Raw genomic sequence first — 7,869 nt, 5'->3', positions numbered from 1 at the left:
GAGAAGAGTTTGAGGACCCCCTCCACCATGACATGTCACCCAGCTTCCAACAGTTAACTCATAGACAATCTTGTTTCACCAATAATGCTACTACTCACCCCTCCTCCCAGATTATTTTGAATGACTCCCAACATCATATTATTTTGTTTTAAATATATCAGCATGTATATCTAGATAGGGATTAAAAAACAAACAAACCCACAATATCATTATCACAACAAAAAAATTAACAATAATTCCTTAATATTACCAAACATCTAATGAGTATTCAAACCCGCCAATTGTTCTACATATATATAATTTTTTAAACGGAAAAATATGGAACGCTTCACGAATTTGCGTGTCATCCTCGCGCAGGCGCCATGATAATCTCTGTATCGTTCCAGTTTTAGTGTATGTGCTGCCGAAGCGAGCACTCTTTACAGTTTTTATCTACAGGAGGGTTGGTCCTGAAAGGAACCATAAGTAGAATTCCACAACTTTACATTGGAAAGAATTTCTTATATTACAAATCTTTAAAAATATAATTTTAGACTGTTTAATCATCATAAGGTTGCAGAATAATTTATTAGGTTGAACAATGTGAAATCACCATCTTTGCAGGACTGACATAGGAACAATTTCATATAATTCAACCTGGTAATTATGTTCTCATGTATTTATAATTAATTTTATCATTGAGTATTTATGGGCATATTGAGTTACCTGTATTTCAGGTTATTTACATTGTATAGAGCCGTAGAAGTGGAAATCCTGGGTCCAAATTTATGGACATCCTTAAATTTATTGAGTATAATTGCTAATTTTATTATTTAATTTTAAAACAATAATACATAATGTAATTATTTTTCCTAAAATGGTTGCATGAATTAATGGTGTCTAAAATGGCGTCTGTCCTAAAATTGGGTAATGCAATTATATTTGGGCTTTGCTTTTTTGTTTTGTTTTGTTTATTTTCATTAGCCAAAATATTATCAAGTTATTTACTTTGATTTATGTTCTATGGTTGTTCGTTATTATCTACATTGCATATATTCATTGTACTTGTCAATTCATGTATGTTTTCTTTGGGTACTGTACCAGAATATTTTAGGAACCCTGGAATATTCCAGACTTTCATCATCAAATTTCTTCCTTTATTTATATTTGAGGATATTAAAATCTGCTTAATTTTAGGAAACTTTTATGCTGGCTTCTTTATACAGGATAGGAAAATTTTTAAACGTGTTTCCCATTTGTATTGGTGCGATGGACTGAGCAATAGGAAAAAGAATATGAGCCAATAAATTTTGCTTGTTCGGAGGAAACACTATATATAGGCAATATAAGGGTTATGTAAAACTCGTGCCTATAGTTCTGTGCCCTTAAATGTTTTAGCATGAGCTGTCAAAAAACTACCTGAGTGAGAAACACAAAAGATATAGCGGAAGATAGAAGAACTAATGCCTATACGATAAGGCAAATCTTTTGTGTCAAACGGGATTCAGAATCCTTGCTGTGGGCTTATTGTACTGTGGCATAGGGTTTGGAATGCCTTACTGAGATTGTCTGTTTATCATATTCTGAAAAACAACATGAAAAAATCGATTGATAAGTCTCATTTAACCCCTGAAAGAAAATAAATCCAGTGCCATGACTGTAAATAATTGAGTTATGGTTTCTGTTAACACAGTATAACATACTAGCAATTTGTGCTTTAAATGCATCTCTGCTAATTAATTCGTTTATTTTGCAGGAAAAAAGTCAATTGAAAGCACAAATTATGGCCACTAAACACTACATGGAGAGGACTAATTGGTCCATGGCTCTTTTTAAAAGAGCTAAAAATGTGCCCCCAAAGAATGTACTATTATGTCATAATTTTTTACAAAAAGTAAAGTCCACATACATCTAGATTTATGCCAAACTTTAAGAATGACTTAAAACAAGGATGACAAATACCTATGGCACATGAGAATCATTTCTTGTGTAATATCAATGACAGGCATCATTAATAGATCACTTTGTCCCTTCCTGCTGAACTCAGATATAGGGTGGAATCCTTTGGACAGAGTATTTCAGGGGGTCATTGCCAATCAGATCGGTGATCTCATGAAAGGAAGACTTATTGCCATGCACATCCCTTTTACTAAACAACTTATCCCAAGAGAATAATCTTACTTGGGCATTTATAATGAATAAAAATGAGTTCGATCACAAGAAACAGGAAACCAATGCAAACTATTTTATGTAAAATACTTTTCCACTCACCTAGCTACAGAGTCAAGATGTATTCCAGTTTCAGCTTTTAATAAACAATGAACTTTCAGCTTCTTTGAAGATCTAAGTCTTCAAATAAGAATGTCAAGTAACTGTCTCTCTCCTTTTCTTTTCCCTGTGGTGCCTTCATTCTCAGGTGTGCTCTAAGTGTTGATAAAAAGCAGCCTCACTTACCTCATGCCTGCTGAGCAATCCTCAGTTTTTCTCCCCATTGCTCAGAGTGAGCCCAAGGTAGGTCTCTCATTGGCTCCTTTTGAATCTGCCTTTCATTGCTCTGATCAGAGGGATAGAAAATATTGGTTGTTCATGCCTGTGTCACCTGGACCAGAGGTAGATAAGAAGCATTGGACTTAGCCTCAACTCAGCCATATAAACACAGGGGAATGTTATTCTCTAAAGTTGGTTGAGCTCTATGAATGCAGATAAATGCCAGGCAAACAAAAAAAATAGCACTGTCCACTGCAGCTTCCATTCTTATTTTCCTTTACTATTCTGAAATCGTTCTGATGACAGAGATCACAATTGTATTAGTTAGGGGAAAGGTTAAACAGCTATAATAAAGAGACCCCAAAAGACATTGGCTCAAAGAAGAGATAAAGTCATTTCCTGGTAGGAAGTGGGCTCCAATCCATGGAGTCATCCAGCGACTCAGGCTAAGGGGTGTTTTTTTGTCATCTTCAACATAAAACTTTTACCACTGCAGGCTACCTAGAAGGAAAAAGAGCTGTGAATCTAGATTATTTTTAAGTAGATGACCTGGAAGTTGCCAACTACATTTCTCTTCATGTCACTTTAGTGAGAACTTAGTCTTGGGTTCAAACTTGGTCATGAGGGAAACTGGGAAATGTAGTCTTTTGGTAGGTGGCCATGTGCCCAGGAAGAAAAAAAAAAAAGGAACAGATTTGGGGGTGAGGCAGGAGAAGGGAGGGGAGCAAACAACATCCTGCCACAAGGTTGTTTTTTTTTTAATTTATTTTTGGCCGCGTTGGGTCTTTGCTGCTGCGCACGGGCTTTCTCTAGTTGCAGCGAGCGGGGGCTACTCTTCGTTGCGGTGTGCGGGCTTCTCATTGCGGTGGCTTCTCTTATCCCGGAGCATGGGCTCTAGAGTATAAGCTCAGTAGTTGTGGCACGTGGGCTCGGTAGTTGTGACTCGCGGGCTCCAGAGCGCAGGCTCAGTAGTTGTGGAACACGGGCTTAGTTGCCCTGTGGCATGTGGGATCCTTCTGGACCAGGGCTCGAACCCGTGTCCCCTGCACTGGCAGGCGGATTCTTAACCACTGTGCCACCAGGGGAGTCCCCTGCCACAAGGTCTTATATTAAGGAGAGCCACTGGTTCTCTCCTTTTTGTCTAACGTGTTTACTTCATGTTGACAGTGGTAAAACCTATTGTCCAAAATCAATTGGACAAAATAGACAGGCAAAAAGGATAAACTAAGTCCTTTACTTCGACTAAACTATTTGTCTCTGTAAATATCAGAGACAAATACCCTTATTCTTGTGGTATCACTCACCATCTCACTATTCAGCCTATGTTTATTTGCTGTAGCAGAATTGGAATAAATAAAATTATCTTCCAAGATGGCAGTGTCTTGTCATATTCTAAAATGATACAAGATTAAAAACTAGGAGAGTTTTCAATTTTTTCTAGGCCACTAACCAGTTGTACAACCTTGAGAAAATTTCTGAACCTTACCCATCTCAGGTATCAATATAAAAAGAAGTTGTAGGAGAATATTTTATCTGAGGTCCCTATCAGATTGAAAAGATTTTATATTATGTTGGAAGTAGAGAGGTTTAGATGAAATTCCCGCCCTCCCAAAATACCAGGGTTTTCCCCCAATAAATGTGAATTCATTCTATAACCCAGTTCACAGGTCTTTTTTTTTTTTTTTTAATGATGATTTAATACACATAGACACTGTGAATGATTACCACAATCAAGTTAATTAACTGTCACCTCCCATAGCTTCTTTTTTTTTTTTTTAATTTTTTATTTTTTTAATGCTATTCTTCTCTGCTTACATTCTTTTTATGTATGTATGTATGTATGTATGGCTTTGTTGGGTCTTCGTTTCTGTGGGAGGGCTTTCTCTAGTTGTGGCAAGCGGGGGCCACTCTTCATCGCCGTGCGGGGGCCACTCTTCATCGCGGTGCGCGGGCCTCTCACTATCGCGGCCTCTCGTTGCCGAGCACAGGCTCCAGACGCGCAGGCTCAGTAATTGTGGCTCACGGGCCCAGTTGCTCCGCGGCATGGGGGATCTTCCCAGACCAGGGCTCGAACCCGCATCCCCTGCATTGGCAGGCAGATTCTCAACCACTGCGCCACCAGGGAAGCCCAGTTCACAGGTCTTTGAGGTGAAATTTGATTGACTAGGACTTTAGAGCAATCACCAATAGGAAAGTGAGCTAGCCATAATTGTCAGTTGGGCGTTTCTGGTTGGAGGATAATAAATCTTTCTGATCTCCACAAGAAATCAACAAATGTCCTGAAGCCTGAGATTTGACAAAATACAAGCAATGTCTTAGCTATATAAGTATAATGTTATTAATGACCATAACATTAGCTAGCCCTTTTAGAATCCAGTTAAAGTATCTGGTTCCATGACCTCCTAAGGGTGGATCACACATATTAATGATCCACAGAATGAAATACAAGATTTTTATCTTTTTATTTGTTCCAGAATTATTGCCCTTTGATTTTTAATACATGTCGTTTGTTCTCACATTAAAGGACAGGTTAAAGGAGTACCTATCGACTCTGTCATTTTAACTCCTCAGAGTTAATATGGTGATCTTCTTTAGCTTGATTAATATCTAAGCCGAAGGTGGCTGCTTTGTACTTCCAAGGTTGCCTTTGAGGGTTTATCCCTCAGTGGAACATCCGGCTTTCCTTTATTTTAGCAGTTGGCCAGAAAACCTCTGTCGATCTGTGACTATTCTGAACTGATAGACTGAAATGCCATTTCCAAAACTACAGCTCTTCTGCTAAACAATTTTTTCTAGGAGTGATGCCATATCACTAGCTACGGGGCTTTGCCAAAAGGCAGTATTCCTCCAATGGCCCTACTCTGGGAATGATACCAAATGATGGTTCAGGCTGGGGTAAAAGCTAAAAAATACCCCAGCTTTTAATACCTCTTCTCTTTTTTCCAGATGACTGGCCAATCTCTCTCACCTTCTGCTTCTATTCATGAAAGAATTCCTTTTCTCCCCTTCATTTGTGATTTAATAGTTGAATTTTAATTTTACATGGTGTTCCTCCATTGTGAGAGAGCAATTCACACCTTTCAAGGCTAATGCAATCAAATTTTCACGTGACATAAGTATCTAGCCTTTCTCCAGCACCCACATGCAAAGGTGTGATGCCTGATAGATTAGGATTGTTTGTAGAGTGGGAAATGTGCTGAATAAAGTGTCAGACAGGAGAATGGGAGCCAAGAGAGGGTTCCAAAGCAGCAGCAGAAGGTATCTTCAGCAAACATCCATTCTGGCTGAAGGATGCCTTCTGGTTTCAGGTTCCAGTCTTCCTAGAAGCTGAGGCAGTGGAGCTGTAAGTTTCTTGGGACAGGAAAGCCTAGATTGGTTGCCTGCCCTTACATATGTATTAAAAATTGAACTTATCCTTGGAGGTAAGAGCTATGAGGTGTTTCTTGGATGTGGAAGTTTGTCACTGCCTCCATTTTGTATTCCTTTTAAAAAAAACTTCCTTTAGTTGGCTAAAATACTTTCTTGCTCTCAATACTGTTTTCCTTTCTTGGTTAATCATTTGCCTGTCTTCCTCCTTCCGTCTCTCCCTCCCTTTCTTCCCTTTTCCTTACCTATCTTTCTCTTCTTTCCTTCACTTCTTTCTTAAAATGTAGCTGCCTGGGGTAAAGATTTTTGTGTATATGCTGACTTCATGGCTGTCCCTAGTAAGCCATGGGTTTACTATTGGGCTATTTCCTAATTTATATGCAGTGCCAGAGGCTCAGAAGTACGTTATTGTTATTTTCCTTTTAATAAAAACCCATATTTAAGAACTGACACTTCATCTTCTTGTTTCAGGTATTATACCTTGGTATTCTTTTATATATCTTTGGGTAGTTGATTTAAAAAGACGCAACTAGCCTTGCCTGTTGAGTGTTCCACTGTACCCTAGCACCTAGAACAATGACTGATAAATAGTAGGTGCTCAATAAACATTTGTTTTTAAAATAATGATCCAGATGTCAAGCAAACTCATCATAGACAAAAGAAAAACAATATGTTTCAGTATTCTGTTGGTTTGGCCAGGATGGAGTTCTGAGTCTTTTGCTCAGCAGATGTTTATCCAGAAGGTGGTAAACTCCGGAGATCAACTTGGCTTTGTGTCTCCTTGACCTTGGAAATGTTTTCCTACAGACACAGTATTTTCCCTGTCGGAATTTTATTCAATATTCTATCTTTGTTTCTACTCTAGAAGACATGCCACGTGAATAATGATGCCTCAGGCGAAGAAATTACTCCAGCAGTTCAATTTAAACTCAGGACAAATCCTGCCCTCACTTGCATTTGCAATTTGCAATGCAGTCAGTAAGAACTATGCCCACACATGAACTGACAGAATTGGGGCTTCAAGGTTAGCAATTATTAAAATTAAAAGTTCATTTATTCCTTTTCAAAATATTTTATTCAGTTGCTTCTGAAGCTGAATCCTGAGTTGCCTTCCCCTTGCTGCTCACTATAGCGGCATCCAGCTCTGAGGGTAGCTCACAGCTCTAAATGTCCTCATTGTTCAATGCACTAGATGAGAACAAAACCAGACTGTAAGGTCAATCTCACTGCCTTACTAGAGTAAAAATTAGAAGTCAGTGATTCTCTAACCATCAAAGAGAACTTAAATTCAACAGGATTTTTTTTTAAAAAGTAGTACTGTGTGAAAATTTTGGAAAATATGATCACAGTGGAGAAAAAAATGAAAGGGGTATATAAACCACTTACACCGCAAAGACTGTAACCTTCCCAGATTAATTTTGGAATCCTAAAATAAAATTTGCTTTTTTTGGTGGCATTGATAAGGCATCAGAAGTGGCCTTTTGCAATGGAAATAACACACAGGATTTTCTTCTACTTTATAATAGTGAATTAATACAGAATAAATAGGAAAAAAATGTTCGGGAACAATATGGTAAAATTATAGACCGTAAGTGTTAGGACAATTCCTTTTAAATGGTAACAGAAGAAGGTGCCTAAATTTATGTATACAATAATTTGGCAGTTTATGGAAGTAGCATCATTTGTAAATTAAATAGCACGCCCAATCACGCCTCTAAATGAGGAAGGAAAGCAAAAAGAATTTTTCTTAACAGGTCCGTGGCATCACACCCCTCCAACATGCAGCCCTGCGAGAAAACCAGACTGGCGACCCGTGTCTGGAATATGTACTGACTGGAACTCTCGGGAGGAGGAGGGGTTTCTTTAAAATTTCTTTTTTACAGACAAAAGGGGCAGCGATCTTTTGACCTCTTTTGACCATAGATGTGGAAAATGGCGAGCAAAGTTTTGGCTTCGTCCCTTGCTTTTCACCATGAAATAAAAGTCTTAAGCCTGTAACTCTCCCTGTCCCACGGGAGTGTGCAAAGGGAAGGAAAA

General features: G+C 38.4%; 1 non-coding gene across 1 annotated transcript; it reads right to left on the bottom strand.

Annotated features, from left to right (window-relative positions):
• Positions 1-312: 312 nt before the first annotated feature.
• On the bottom strand, positions 313-416 carry LOC137774377 (U6 spliceosomal RNA). Its single transcript, XR_011075898.1, has one exon. It is a non-coding gene; the product is annotated as a U6 spliceosomal RNA (small nuclear RNA).
• Positions 417-7,869: the final 7,453 nt, after the last annotated feature.

Source organism: Eschrichtius robustus, chromosome 12, assembly GCF_028021215.1.
Source record: "Eschrichtius robustus isolate mEscRob2 chromosome 12, mEscRob2.pri, whole genome shotgun sequence".
NCBI classification, from domain to species: Eukaryota; Metazoa; Chordata; class Mammalia; order Artiodactyla; family Eschrichtiidae; genus Eschrichtius; species Eschrichtius robustus.
The sequence above is the reverse complement of the archived record's forward strand: the minus strand, read 5'-3'. Positions and strand labels throughout refer to the sequence as shown.